Source organism: Lutra lutra, chromosome 5, assembly GCF_902655055.1.
Source record: "Lutra lutra chromosome 5, mLutLut1.2, whole genome shotgun sequence".
Taxonomy (NCBI): Eukaryota; Metazoa; Chordata; class Mammalia; order Carnivora; family Mustelidae; genus Lutra; species Lutra lutra.
Window position 1 is genome coordinate 82,469,845 of NC_062282.1, and position 16,086 is coordinate 82,485,930.

At 40.9% G+C, this 16,086-nt stretch overlaps 1 protein-coding gene across 2 annotated transcripts in view; it reads left to right on the forward strand.

Annotated features, from left to right (window-relative positions):
• The window catches only part of KCTD16 (potassium channel tetramerization domain containing 16), a 311,256-nt gene that overhangs the window by 4,825 nt on the left and 290,345 nt on the right, over positions 1–16,086 (forward strand). For both annotated transcript variants that reach the window (XM_047731345.1, XM_047731346.1), the window contains one exon: positions 7,838–7,943. The gene's annotated coding sequence lies outside the window, so the exon portion shown is untranslated. The remainder of the gene's footprint in view (positions 1–7,837; positions 7,944–16,086) is intronic.

Below are 16,086 nucleotides of genomic sequence, written 5' to 3' on the forward strand. Positions count from 1 at the left end.
CGTGAATAATCCAAGTGCCTCATGCTGTAAGAAAACAAAACAAAAACAAAAACAAAAACAAAACCAACAACGGGGTTTTTAAAGATACTTTTTGAAGCCATGCTGTATTTTTATTGTAGAGATCTGACAACCTCTCAAATAGCAAATCAAGCATTTCTAATATTAGGCAAATGGATATTGTGGTTTGGAGTAAGAACTTCAGTGGCAGTAGTTGACGTTGTATATCCCGAACAACTTAGAAAGGGAGGTACTGTAAAACGCAGCATCAGAGGGCCAGGCTGGTGATGGCAGAACCCCTCCTGCCAAAGGTGAGAGTGAAGCATTTAGGAAAAAATGTAAGAGCTAACACCAGCATGTAGTTACTGTGTGCCCAGCACTGCTCGGAGTCCTTCACACATTTCTACTCAGTTACTTTTCCTAACAGCCTGACAAGGTAGGTACTACATACTTGACATATGATGAAACTGAGAACAGAGAGGTTAAATAACTTGTCAAACATTACAAGGTAGGAAATGCTAAAGCTGAGCTTTGAACCCAGTCTGGTTCCAGAGTCCTTGTGCTAAACCACTAGTCTGTATTGTTGTGTCACATAACGGGAACTTAAAAAGGGCAATATCTGGTGATGGGTATTCAGGAGGGGACGGATTGCATGGAGCCCTGGGTGTTATTCGTGAACAATGAATCATGGAACACTACATAAAAAACTAATGATGTACTGTATGGTGACTAACATAATAAAAAAATTGTTTAAAAGGGCAATATTTAATGAATATGCTAATTTACCTAACATGTGATTTCACATATATAAAGTATTTTATTTATTTATTTTTTAAAGATTTTATTTATTTATTTGACAGAGAGATCACAAGCAGGCAGAGAGGCAGGCAGAGAGAGAGGAGGAAGCAGGCTCCCTGCTGAACAGAGAGCCTGATGCGGGGCTCAATCCCAGGACCCTGAGATCTTGACCCGAGCCGAAGGCAGCGGCCCAACCCACTGAGCCACCCAGGCACCCCTATATAAAGTATTTCATATGTACATACATATATATGCATATATAGAGAGAGACACACACACACTAAGATTGCAGTTAGTTGATAGTTGTATCTATATTCTCAAATGTGTATATATTCAAATTGATAAAAAATATTTTTTGTAATCTTCTCATTGGGCACATGACAAATTACCTCATGTTCAAGTTTACTTTCTATTCATCATGTAATTGAATTAATAGTGTATAGTGGTTAAGGGAGCATGTCTGGAGCCAGAGGGCCTAGATTTACATCCTCTCCCACTTACTTGCCGTGAAGTTAGCAAAGTCACTGTGCCTTACTTTTCTCTTGGGTAAAGAGCAAGAGGATAACAGTATTCATCTTATGAGCTTGCTACAAGGATTGTTTGAGATAATGCCTGCAAATCAAGGCCTAAATACTAAGTACTCAGTGAATATTTGAACTTATTATGGTCATTGCTACATCTACATAGCTATAGAAGCTGTAGGATTTTGTCAGCAACCAAAATGGACTTTGAAGAATGGCTGTGATTGGGCTTGAACAAACTATCTCTTTCCCAAATCAATTACATACATTCACTCTGATGCTTCCCTGCAGATTTTGTATTGTTTTATAATTTGCCTTTTGATTCTATGGAGTATATTAGAAGTATGCTTCTGTCATCTTCTGTCCTATATTTTCCCAATTGGGCTTGTCCATGTTGTGCATTTTACTCTCACGCATACCTTTTGATGTCAGGTACTATTGGTTTAATACATTAGAGCAGTCATACTTGAAAATTTTGAACAGTGGTACCCATATTTGATTTTCTTGGTGTGTTTCACGTTATTTCAAACATTAAAGAAAATGTGCTCATCTTTCTGCTTTATCTCCCTTTCTCTCCTATTCACAGAGTTTATCAGGACACAGTGCATAAGATGACTTATGTTGTGGAAAATATGTTTATTTTCAAAGAAGGAAAATGGCAGTGTCCTAGCCACTAAACCAATTGCCATAAAAAATTTAATATAATGCTTCTTAAAATGATGGAGGGATCAGGTTTTATTATCGTCAGTAAGAGAGCAGCCTAGAAATGACTCTTTAAGTTTAATACATGACACTTTCCTTAGGCAATTATTTTTTATATTTTTCTGTTAGAATTCTTCATGATGCCCAGTTAGACATTGCAAGCAACCACAGCTTTTCATTACAGTTTAACTCTTTACTGTTGTAAAGACAGTCATATTAAACTTTATTTTGTTACAAGATAATATTTCCAACACAAGATATTGCTGGTCTGGGAGCTTTAAGCCAGATAAATTTAAATGTAAATTTGAAACATTCTTTGGAGGTCACATGCCCAAACTATACGATTTTAATTTTTTATTTTTATTTGATTTCATATTAATGTCTTGATTATAATGGTGTCTGGCCAGAATAAGAAATAGGTCACTGGGCCAGGTGGCCAATAGGAGAGCATCCTAGCTTGAAACCCATAGGCAGCACACTCTTTTCATTATTATTCTACTTTCTTTAATTCTTTCTTAAATCTTGGAGAACACATGTTTTCCGAGCAGAGAACAGTTACTCTTATGACTATTAGAGAGAGCAGATGACTCTCTCTTAACCATAATGCTCTTTATGTACTTAGTTTTTGTCACTAAGACTATTGATAACATTAACTTAAGTTCTTTTCCTGAGATGAGGATAATTTTATGTTGAAACAGAGGCATGTGAAATCAAACTTGGCTTTTTTTTTTTTAAAGATTTTATTTATTTGACAGAGAGAGAGAGAGAGAGAGATCACAAGAAGGCAGAGAGGCAGGCAGAGAGAGAGGGGGAAGCAGGCTCTCCTCTGAGCAGAGAGCCCGATGTGGGGCTCGATCCCAGGATCATGACCTGAGCCGAAGGCAGAGGCTTAACCCTCTGAGCCACCCAGGTGCCCCAAACTTACAGTTTTTATTAAATAATGCAAATTTAGGTTTGGAAGTCAAAGACAAACATTTTTTCCTTCTGATTGAAATTAAGCAGGCAAGGTGGTTTTGACTCTTCCCCTGTAGTCTTAAATTTGCAGCATCTAATAAGACTCACAAATCCTATACTGGCTGAGATAATGAATTTTTACCTCTGGAAGAAAATACAAACATTTCTTAACTCTTGCCAAGATCTTACTTTAAAAAAGTTAATATTACTTAAAAGAATAGTTGATTTGGGGCCTATAAATATCATTTCTTTCCTGGACTCTCTAAGAGCTCTTCTTGATAATGCTAAAATTGACTTCTGTGCTAAATGTTCTAATGTACTCCCCTTCCCACTCACTGGAAATAAAATGCTTCAACTTCACCTTAACATTTTCAGAGGGCCCTAGGAGATTAGCCTGAATTCGCAGAGATATCTCCAACATCGACAAAAATAGGTCTTCACAGACAAATCAGGACAGCAAATGCCTCTGAGAGTGACCTCTCATTTGAGTGGCTTCACATAATGAGAATTAAAGAGAATTAAAATTGATGGGAGCCTTGAGATCATTTGTTTCCCACCACCTGATTTTACAAGGGAAGATCAGAGGCCAAGAGATATATTATAAGAACTAAATTTCAAGTGCTGTCTTGACCTTTCTGACCCTCATGGGGCCCCAAAAGCCTAGCAGTGACTTCCTTTTCTCTTGCCAGATGTGTCCCCTACCCAGCAGGAAATGCTCCACACCTGCTAGCTCCCCCATCAGCCACACCAGCTCCACCCAACATGGTCTCCAACCTAATTGGTTTTACCTTCCTATGAGCTTCCTATAAGCCAATCATATACCCCTGTAGAAAGCTGGGAATCACCCCCACCCTCTTGACGCTACAGTTGTCCCCCATGGCCCCTGCTGGTTCACTCTATTCCTGTGTGCCAACACCTCATGGCTCTGCATGGCTTTCAGTGCCTTCCCCATAAGGGCAGTGGGTAAATGTGATGAAAAAGCTGCTGCCAATCTCCTCTGTCCAGTGTTGAGCGTCATATGTTCTGCCAATCCCTCCTTCAATGATAGGCTGAATAGGTGCTCAGAACAAAGAATTTGATCAATTTTACTGATCTGGTTAGTGTCAGATTCATCATTGTTTCCTTTCTATGACTTTCAGATGGTAGGTGATGAATGAAGATGAGATGGTGAATAAATGAGTCATTGTAACCATCTCATTACATCAGATGCTCTATTAGGATGTGACATTTAGTATTCTAACACTAAGGCATTAAATAATGCTGTGTTTGTGATATTTATTTATTTAACAAGTATTTACTGAGAATCTAACATGTGCCAGTCACTATAAATGACACACAGACTCTGCTTCTGCCTTTTGGTGTTTTAAGCTCGAAGAAGCCCAGTATTCCCATCTCCCTTGCAGACTGGCTGCAAGCTAGCCATCTTCAGTAACCCGCCTGGAGAAATGCTCCTGTTCCTCAGGGCTTCTTGCTTGATGAAGTCATTACTGAGTTTCTATCCAGCCAAGTTTGCCATTCCTCGTTTGTGAACTAGAAAGTCCAGACCAAGAAAAGGCTCTCTTTGCAGATGGGCTGCTTGGGAGAACATTTATAGTAACCTGCCAATGGATGTCAGTGATAATGATGCCCGGAAGGACAAGGCTTGATCTGTCTCCAAGACTCCGTAGTCCCGAGTGTCAGTGCACATGAGATTTGGCAGTGAGCGATAGCATAACTTGAGCATATTTTTATTGTTTTCAGGGCAGGTGGGAGTGTGTCCATTCCAGTTGGAGCCCACAGAAGCACTGATGTAATCCTCAGGCAGTTTATTTTTATGAAATTATTGGGCCATATTCCCAAAGACAACTAGCTTCTGTTCTGGTTCTCTATTGCTTTGTAAAAATAACACCTCAAAACTTTATGGCCTAAAACAATAATAACATTAATTTTCCTCACAAATCTGTAATTTGGGGCAGTGCTTAGCAAGGAGAGTTCATCTCTGTTCCACACGGCTTCAGCTGGGGAACCTAAAGGCTAGGGTTTGCAATCATCTGAGAGCTCGTTCCTTTACAGGTCTGACTTCTGATGCTAGTTCCTGATTGGAACCTTTGATGCAGCACTCAGTCGCTATACCTACATGCGGCTTCTCCCTATAACATGGCCTTTTTTAGATTACGGTGGTTGTGTTCTGAGGAAGAGTATCCTGAAAGACAGAGTCAGCCAGGAGCTGTATTCCTCCTTCTGCACTATCCTTGGAAATCACACAGTGTCACTTTTAACACATGCTATTGGCGAGAAATCACTAAAGTTGGCCTATATCCAAGGAATAGGGAATTAAGCTCCAGCTTTTGAAAGAAGACTGTCAAAAACATTTTTTACATTTTTTTTTTTTATTTATTTGACAGAGAGATCACAAGTAGATGGAGAGGCAGGCAGAGAGAGAGAGAGGGAAGCAGGCTCCCTGCCGAGCTGAGAGCCCGATGCGGGACTCGATCCCAGGACCCTGAGATCATGACCTGAGCCGAAGGCAGTGGCCCAACCCACTGAGCCACCCAGGCGCCCCCATTTTTTACATTTTAAAACTACCACTTCCCAGTGGGATACAAGGGGGAAAATATCATACATTTGCTTTTGTAGTCAAAGAGACTGATACACTTTGGTAACAATGAAGCAGTGAAAGAATTCTAAATATGTATCAGATCCTCACATCTAATAAAGGGTAAAGTGCTGCATCAAGACTGAAAATGTTAAAAAAAAAAAAAAAGGACTGAAAATGTTGGTTGAGGGGCACCTGGGTGGCTCAGTGGGTTAAGCCTCTGCCTTCGGCTCTGGTCATGATCTCAGGGTCCTGGGATCGAGCCCCACATCGGGCTCTCTGCTCAGCGAGGAGCCTGCTTCCTCTCTCTCTGCCTGCCTCTCTGCCTACTTGTGATCTCTCTCTCTGCAAATAAATAAATAAAATCTTTTTTTTTTTTATTTCTTTTCAGCGTAACCGTATTCATTGTTTTTGCACCACACCCAGTGCAATGTTGGTATTTTGTGGTTTTGCAGACATGGTCTTATTATATGCATTTTAGTGACACTTTTCAATTAATAATCAAGCATTCTGTTTCTTAACTGCTGTTATTCCTCAGACGAACATGATCTCTAAATCAAGTACTTTATTCGTAGAATAAAGGGCAGTTATTTGAATAGTTATTGGGATAACTATTCTGTAGAGCTTTCCCTACCTACAATAATATACAACACTCATTATTTGCTTATTTTTTCATGCAAAAAGGATGACTCCTTTTTAAAAAATTTCTTTTACAGGTTTCTTTTAATTTCAGTTAATATACAGTGTAATATTAGTTTCAGGTATACAGTATAGTGATTCAACACTTCCATGTATTACCTGGTGCTCACAAGGACAAGTGCTTTCCTTAATCCCCATCACCACCACCACCCCCCCTCCCCGCACCGGGAACCATCAATTTGTTCTCTATACATAAGAATCTGTTTCTTGGCTTGCCTCTCTCTCTCTCTCTTCTTCCCTTTGCTCATTTGTTTTGTTTCTTAAATTCCACATATGAGTGAAATCATGTTTTTGCTTCTCACATTTTACATCAGTACAATGTTTACGCCGTGCTCATTTTGCCCCCTAGTGGTTTCTTATGTCCTTGTTCCATATTTACATGTAATTTTCAAATCCTTTGGAATGTGAGAAGGAAAAGTGTCACTTTGTTCCTCCTGACACACGCATCTCATTGTACATATGAGGAAATTAGGACCCAGAAAACTTGTGGGACTTGTCTGATGTCACACATCCAACTCGAACCAGAAGTTTAATATTGCTGTCCTCTCCCACTAGAAATAAGCCCCACATGGCAGGAGAGTCTTGTTTACTGATGTACATGAACAGTGCCTGTGGCTGGCAAGTTGTAGGTGCTCAGTAAATATTTTATGAATGAGAAAAACAAATGAGTTAATGAGTCAAGACTGGAAGCAATATCTACAGACCCCATGCCTTATACTTTTTTTACTATGTAGTCTGTCTTCTCATCCACATAATAAATCTTCACATAGCACTTGACACTTGATTCCATTTTACTCCACAAATATTTCTGCTCTTTAAACTCTCTCGCCCTTCTCTTGTTTTGTCATTAGGTTTATTCCAGTAGTATTCATTTATTCATTCAATGTCAGTGAGTTCCAGCTGTATCAGATACCATGCTACCTAGAGGGCGACCAGAGGTACTTAAAGAATTCTTTTTATTTAAATTTTTTTATTTTTAGTTATAGAAAAATACTCATGACATCAAATGTATCATCATAACCGATTTTTAGGTTTACAGTTCAGTATTTACATTGCTGCGCAACCAATCTCCAGCCCTTTGTCACTTTGCAAAACTGAAACTCTTTATCCATTCAGCTCTCCATTACGCCTTGTTCCAGCCCTAGCCACCTCAATTGTGCTTTCCGTTTCTAGTCTCTTGACAACTCTACATGCTTCATATACTCGGAATCATGCAATATTTGTCTATCTTTGATTATCCTACTTCATGTAACACAATGTCCTCAATGTCCCTCAGTGTTGTAGCACGTGTCAGGATTTCCTTTACTGTTGGGGCATCTGGGTGGTGCAGTCAGTTAAGTGTCCGACACTTGGTTTCAAATTTGGGTCATGATCTTCGGGTTTTGAGATTGAGCCCCGTGTCAAGCTCCACACTGAGATTCCTTCCCTCTCCCTCTGCCCTTCCCCTCCCAGTGCGCTCTCTCTCAAATAAATACATAAATAAGAATTTCCTTTACTGTCAAGGCTGAACAACATTCCATTGTACGTGTATACCACATTTTGTTTATCCTTTCATCCACTGATGGACATTTGGCGTGTTTCCACCTTTCAGCTACTGTCAATGATGCTGCTATGAACATGGATGTACAGGTATCTGTTCAAGACTCTGATTTCAATAACTTTGGATTATACTGAAAAGTGGAACTGCTAGATCTATGGTAATTTTAATTTTTTTACTTTTAACTTTTTGAATTTTTAAGAAACGACCATGGTGCTGTTTTCCAGAGTGAACGCACATTACATTCCCCCCAAAACTGCACAAGCATTTCAGGTTCTCCACATCCCACCCAATACTTGTCACTTTCTGGGGTTTTTTGATGGTAACCATTCCTATAGGTGTGAGGTGATATCTTGGGGGTTTGGTTTGCATTTCCCTAGTGATTAGTGACGTTGAGCATCTTTTCATATGCTTGTTGGCCATCTGTATGCCTTCTTTGAAGAAATATCTATTCAGGAAAGTGCTACAAAGAGGCATTTTTAATTCAGCAGTTTCTTCCTTTGTATACAGAAAAATCTCAGCTGGTATGACATAAGAGCCATTTTCCCTACCTTTTCTTTGGTACACTATGCCACCACTTATTTAAGATCTGAATAATAGTGAAAAAATGGGCTTGCGTCCCATTTGCACATGTTACATCGCAGGCATTGTTCTAAGGACCTTACATATACTAACTTACTTAATCCTCAAAACACCCCTGGAAGGTGGATATTCTCACTGCCTGCAGGTTACAGAGGATGGTATGGAGGCACAAATAAGTAAGTGACTTGTCCAAAGTCATACAGCTGCTGAGCTCTAGTACCAGGATTTGTACCTGGGCAGTTGGCTTCAGAGTCTGTGTGCTTAACCACATTATTTTTCCTCTCTGGCACCCACTAAATCTCTTTTCTATCACTCTTTTTATATCACCTACATTTTTTGTGAGATCTTCCTAGGCAGCTCTTCTGTATACGTTTATCTGACTTGGATCACAGATAGTAAAGAACAAATTCAAGTGGCTTATGTTGTAAAAAGGAATTCATTGTCCCCATGGATGGCAAGTTCAGGGTACAGTTAGCTTCAGGTATGTTTGAATCCAGTACCTCTGACAGTATTATAACCCCAGTGATCTCAGCAAATGCTGTCAAGTCACATCTCTGGCTCTGGTTGCACCCCATGCCCGTTGCTGGTGAATCATGGTGGTGGGGAATATGAAATGCCCAAGTGAGTCATATGCCCACAACTGGAACAAAGGTGGCATAAGCACCACCTGCCCTTCCAGAAACTTGGAGTGGGGGAGGGCTATTCCCACAAAGTAGTACTAGACATTCATTTACATTGAGGGGGCAAGGAGGCTGTTTTTCTTCCTTTGGGAACAAATACACAAGCACAATTATTGTTCTCAAAAACATTTTGCTTATAATTGAGTAATAAAAAGCATTCATTTAGTAGGCAGTATACACCAAACACGGTCCTAAGTATTTTACATATGTTGCTTGATTCATTCTCACAAGAACTCCGTGAGGCAGATGATGTTATTAACCCATTTTACTGATGGGAAAACTGAGGTGTGTAAGGGCCTGGGTGTACCTGGAAGAGAAGATGGTAACTCGCCCTCAGTGATCTACTTTATAAGGGGTGCAGCCACCATTCTCACCCAGGCAGACTGGCTCCGGGGTTCTTCTCCCATTGCATGATAAGGGAGCTTGCTTGTCATGTATAGAAATGGAAGCTCACAAATTTCAGTGCCTGGTACTTACTGCAGGAAAGACGTCAGGGACTCTCCTTTGGCCAACACAGCTTACACCTAACAATTAGGGCAAATACTAGCATCTAAAGTTTATAAATATATAATACATGTATACACGGATAAATATGTAGCCTATTGTACCAAGTTTGTGCTAGACACTGATTATAAGAAAATTGGGGGTGCCTGGGTGGCTCAGTCAGTTAAGTGTTCAACTCGTGATCTCAGTTCAGGTCTTGATCTCAGGGTCTTAAGTGCAAGGTTGTGAGTTCAAGCCCTATGTTGGGCTCCACATTGAGCATCAAGCCTATTTAAAAGAAATTTTTTGACTAATTATACCTGTTCAGAATCTAAGGGGATGTGATTGAAAATTTTTAAAAATATTATCCAAACTATTATTCACAACTAGTCATCATCATAAGCGGTGACCATTTTATTCAGAAGAACTTGAGTAGCACTTAGTTTTGCAGTTTTTAAAATAAACATAGCTGCTAGGGCACCTGGATGGCTCCATTGGTTGAGTGTCTGACTTTTGGTTGTATCATGATCTCAAGGTCATGAGATCAAGCCCAACCGAGGGCTCCGAGCTCAGGGGGGGGTGTCAGCTGGAGATTCTCCCTCTTCCTCTGCCCCTCTTCCCACTGGTGCATGCTCCCTCTCTCAAACAATAAATAAATCTTTTTAAAAAAACAAAACAAAGCAAACCCAAAAAACATAGCTGCAGAGTCTCTCTCAAAACTTTTCGCCTATTAGAAGAAAGCAAAAGGAGTTTTTTTAACAGTTTGCTGAGACAAGGACTAAGTTTTCTTCCTAGTGCCCACATTTTTCTCCTCAGGGCACTCCCCAAGAACAAAGTGTCAAAGGCAAGATTCCAAAGATATGTTAAAAATCCTACTATCTTTCCAACAAGGACTAAGATAAAAGATTCTGTTTTCCTTTAGAACAGTCGTACTGTAAAGGAGTGATAAAAAATTGCACAAAACAGTTCTCCTTAATGAATTGGAAGGAGGCAGAGGGTCATTCTAGAGCCAGTTTTACCACTAGATGTGTAATATGAGGATTTTAGCTGTTCTTGGCCTCAACTTCGTCAACTTCCTCAACTTCCTCAGCTGAAAAATGAAAGAACCAGAAAGGGGATATGTCAATATAGCACTCATCCCGTGACTGTTTGTTGAACACAGTGCCAGACACTGTGCCTGATGCCAGTGATGGGTTCCGGTGATGAACAAAAATGGATATGATTCTTGTCTTGGAGAGCATTCAGTGCCCCTGGGGGAGACAAACCTGAGTCCAATAATCACCCATCTGATGGTGAAAAGATATCTCAGGACTTTTCAGTTCCTAAATTCCAGATGCACAGAAACATACATGAATGGTTCCTAAAACACAAATCGTCCTATATTTATTTAAGAGATCTGATGAATGCCATTTTATTTTTTAGACTAACTTTCTTTCCAGCCTGTTAGCTATGGATATTGCAAAATACTCATGATGATTTTCTACCTCTCAATGACATAATGCATTGTTCTGGCTCATTATTGTAATAATAGTTACTATGCATATTGAAAGCACTTCAAGTGATATTTCCATCTTCATTTTCATCTCATTCTTAAACTTTTGTTTTTTAAACAAGAAGAGATTGAGAAATAGTAGGGTCTTACTCTAAAGTCTCTGACACAGTTGTGATGTCAATGTTTTCTTCATATAAAATTTAGAGGGAGAGAGAAGTGTTGCTTATTTTGATTGCTATAATAAAATATCGCTCAGGTTCCCACTTTTCCTTCAGATTTAAATTTTATTAATAAAAAATGGGGCAAGATGTGGAATGTGATGTCCTTACTGAATCATTAATGACTGAAGGCGAACAGGAGATAGGGCTTTGTAATTGCTTACTTGTTTATTGAATTCCTTCTTTGGCAGCTGATCTCTGGAATGCTTCATATAACACAAGTCAGGTTGTTAATTAAATCTTCTGTAGAAGTTTTAGGTTTATCTTGAAAAACGATCCTACGGGTTCCACATGCCTCTTCCACATGTGAGGGGCGGAGAGCCAACCAGTAGCCTGTTTGTAATATTTTTGTCAGCAGCGATTCTACCTCAGGCTGTGATTTCAGGAACGGATATTTGCACAGGTCATTGCTTCCCTAACCACCCCTTCCGCCCCACCGGAAGTGGATGTGATTGGTTTTGCGCATAGCACACTTTCCTCTGAGTCCAGCTTATACATACATGCTAGGCTCACACATGCATTACATATCTGCACTTGTTTCTCATTAGGGGAGACAAGAGGCTCTCATCATTTGTAGTCCTAGGTTTCCCACTCTTTATCACAACAGCAAGGCTGCTTTTATATAGAGGCAGTTAGGCAAACGTTTCGGTTGAAAATGAACATCCACATTTTAAGATTTCATCTGGCTTTTTCTGTCAATGAGATAGATCCTTGTCTTCAAATTCTCCTTTAGTACTTCTGAAAAGCTAGTAATATTTGCCTTATGTCACTCTCAGACTCACAGTAATCTAGCAGGAGGGAATCACCAATGCCAAGTTCTCATCTTAGATTTTCTTTTTCCCAGTGCCTTCCAATAGCAGGTCCATGAGAATATAAAGTTAGGTTTAGTAGTCCGTTTTTCCAGTGCACTTTAGAGTTATACATGGGGAGGTAAGTTTTCTCATCCCATATTTTTTTTCTTGACCTCTGAGGACAGGGAACCGAAAGTGATGGTTCTTAAAGAGGACATTTCGGCCTGTGGCACGTTTGTCATTGTGCAGCATCAGTAAAGGACTGGAATAGGGGTACGGGGTAGAGAAGGAATGGGTGGGAGGGTGTGTGTGACTTGAAAACACGAGAAGGGTGATGTGATACTGTCTTTCCCAATCTAACACTGCACCCCTCCCACACCCCGGTACACACCAAAGTTGAGAACCAATACTACACTGTAGCCTTCAAAAGCTAATCCTCTTACACAGAAGTGCCGAAAGGAAAAGGTCCACTGTACACAGTATAATCAAGGACGAGCCCTGAAGTCATGAAGTGGGGACCTAGTGGCAACACTAATTTGCAAGAATTTTGATGAATATTATTTATAACAATGGTATCAATGCATTCATGTAGACTTTTCAGGCCTTCTGAATGATGCCTGTAAATAAGACTATATTATACTTCAATCTATTGGAGTAACAACTCTGAATGTATTTAATACATAGGTCTACACCTCCTTGGGGGACCACATACTATTTCAAAATGTGTATGAGGTCAGTAATCTCTAGAAAATTCCCAACAGGTACATAGAATTTTACATACAGTTTCAGGGGGGTTCATGAATTTTGTGAAGTTCATCAGCAGACAAGGTTAAGAATGGGGTGTTTGAGGGAAATCATGCTAGTAAGGGGATGCAGGTTTCCTGCCTGAGCCTCTGTGCTCTCAGCTGCCTGTATAGTGCACACGACCTTGGGGGCTTTTGGGTGGAGAGCCAGCATCCTTTCCCCATTCCTCCTCCATTATAAGATGGCGTGGGGAGCTCACCTTACTTCACCTGGTTGTCACGTTCCTCACCCGCCTCTGAGGGTAGTTACGGTAAATTGCTACCTGGCTATTTTTCTTCCTTCTCCAGAACGGTTCTAAAGACTTCGTGTGGCCCCTATGTCAGAACTACTTCCTTTGTGCAGGATGAGGCTGACAAACCACAGCCCGTGAAGGCAGATGGGGGAAATCCACCAGAAAGAGGCTTGGGAAGGAACTGCAGATTCGTTGTGGCTAAGTGGGCCCAGAGAGAGTCATGAATTACATAGACACAAATGTCTGCAGTTTGATGACCCCCCTCACCCCACCCATGGTCAGGCACTTAATCACTCTTTCCTCTGTGTCTCCTTAACTCCATTATACCTCAATTATAGCTCCTATCGCTGTGCTAGGATTATTTGTTTATGAGTCTGTCTCTCTTACCAGACTATGAGCAATTCCATGACTTATTTATCTCTGTACCCCAATCCGGTGTTTGGGTGAAGAATGCAGGCTCTGGAGTCAGACTGTCTGCAATCAAATCCATGCTCTGTGCGTATGAATAGGATGACTGGGGCAGGTTATGTAATTTAGTTGAGCTTTGGTTTCTTTCTTTCTCTTTTTTTCTTTCCCTTCCCTTCCTCCCCTCCCCTCCTCCCTTCCTCCTTCCCATTTCCTCTTCCTCTTTCCCTCCTTCTGCCTTTCTCCCCTTCCTTTCTTTCCCTCAATTTCCTTTGCACCTAAAGTGTCACACTAATGATATTTATTGGTTAATTGTGAAGAATAAGTGAAATCAGGCTTAGCACAGTGAGTCTCTATACATATAATAATAGGCATTACTATAATATCTATTACCGTTAGTATTGATGGCTGAATATCAGTACTTACTCTAGTTCACCTGCCAGGAAGAAGCCTTTTAGGCTTAAACTACCAAAGAGCGCACATTTCTCCCAGGGCTCTCCTTGTCATCCCTACCCTCTTTGCTTACTGACGCCCCTCCCCTGCAACATAGTAATTGATATCCTCCTTGCCCTCCTTTGTCATCTTGTGCTCATCGTCATCTGACACCTGCTATGTTTATTTGATTATAGTCTCGAATGTAAACTCCACGAAGGAGCTTTGGTCACTTGGGGTTCACTAATGCCTAGAGCAATGTCTGCCTGGCACATAGAATATGCTCGACAAATATTTGTTGAATGAATGAATGAATGAATGATTGGACACATGGACACAACAACACACTTAAAGCATCTTCGCTCTTCTTTAGGTGAGTCTTGCTGACCGTCACTCAATGTCATGCCCTAAATGGGCGCATTTCTTCACTTTGCCAAATGGTCATAGAGCAGCTTTTACCTTGATTTCTCTTTCCTCCATGACTGGGGTGGGGAAGGAAAAATATTTGCTGCTTGTTACAAAAACTGAAAGGTTTAGAACTTTGATGTCAAAGCCACACCCTTCAGCAGGGGCTGTGGGGGAAATCGCTGAGCTGAGCAGGAGGGGCCCCCTCTGAGAGGGGACAAGGGAGGAGGCAGGACAGGGATGGATGAGTCCTCCCTCACCTCCCTCACTTGTTCCTGTCAGGCCTTCTTAGAAACTCAGTCACTACTCCCAGTGGAGAGATTCAAGTGCAAACTCCTCAGCAGTCCTCCCACTCCTCCTCCACAGGTACCTTCTGTTGTAGCCAAACCGGATCATGCCCTGTTCTTTCCCAGCTTCCATACTCCTGCTTGCGCCCACGCTTAGGCTCCTGCGCGCGCACGCGCACGCACGCACACACACACACACACACACACACACACACGCAAGCACACACACTCCTTCAACTGTTTTTTTTCCCCTTCTGTATGGTACCTTTTTTTCTAGATTCTACAGTCCTTCAAGGTGCAATTATAATGCTGTCTCGCCAGGATATTTCCTCCAATTTCTCTCCCATTCCTCCGCTTTAAACTCTGGAGGCAGTCAGCTGAGTTCTTCCTCAGATTCCTTCAAGAATTTTTACCTGTCTTTTGGGGGTGCTTGCTAGCTTTTCCCCCACACTGAGCTATCTCCAGACTTGTCTGCTAAATTGTCTTGAGGGCAGGGAATGTTTTTCTCTATTTTCTGTGTGAACCAGATACTCAGTGAATGTTTTTGAGTGGGACTCTCGGTTTACAGCTGAATATATCCATTTTCCTAGCAGTACGAAAAAAAAAATCCTTAGGGCCTGTCTGATGGTAACATTTTATTTATTTTCAAAGGTTTTATTTATTTACTTGAGACAGAGAAAGGAAGAAGCACAAGTTGGGGTGGGCAGAGGGAGAGGAAACAGCAGACTCCCCCCTGAACAGGGAACCTGATGCCAGGCTCCATCCCAGGACCTCGGGATCATGACCTGAGCCTGAAGCAGACACTTAACTGACTGAACCACCCTGATAACATTTTGAATATAACTTGTTTTTCTCATACGGTCAGCACAGATGAATTTTTTCACCATCTGTTCTGTAAAAGGCAAAACAATAACTAATGTGCGCATAGACCTGGGCTTCTATTTCTTGAGACCTGGGGGAGAAGTGGTCACTCTCTGGGGAAACTCATCCTTAACTTTGTTTTCAGGTGGGAGACTTATCAAGTGAAAGAAACAAGCAACTGACACTGAGATTCCCTTTGAGATGGTAGGTAAGTCACCAGGGTTACTTACTCAGGGTAAGGTGCAGTTTCTCAATGCCTTAAGCCCATGCAAGTTATCACTCAGTGATAACACTGCCCCCTTCTGTTCCTCTGGATTGTTAGTACCGGCTGGTTTCAGGATCCTGATGTGAATTATCAGTTTCCAAGAAATGCTTGCTTAGGGCAGAAAGGAAAGGAACTCATAGGGTCAGTGAGCCATGATTTTATTCTTTCAAGGTTTCTCTTCTGATCATTCTCTTTACCACTAAATTTTGTTAGGAGGTATTAATTCAGATACACACACACATACACACGCGCACACACACATACACACACACACACGGATATTATATTTCAAGGGAACGAATGAAGTAAAAAATCATAACAAAATTATTTCAGGAGAACGAATGAAGTACAAAACCATAACAAAAT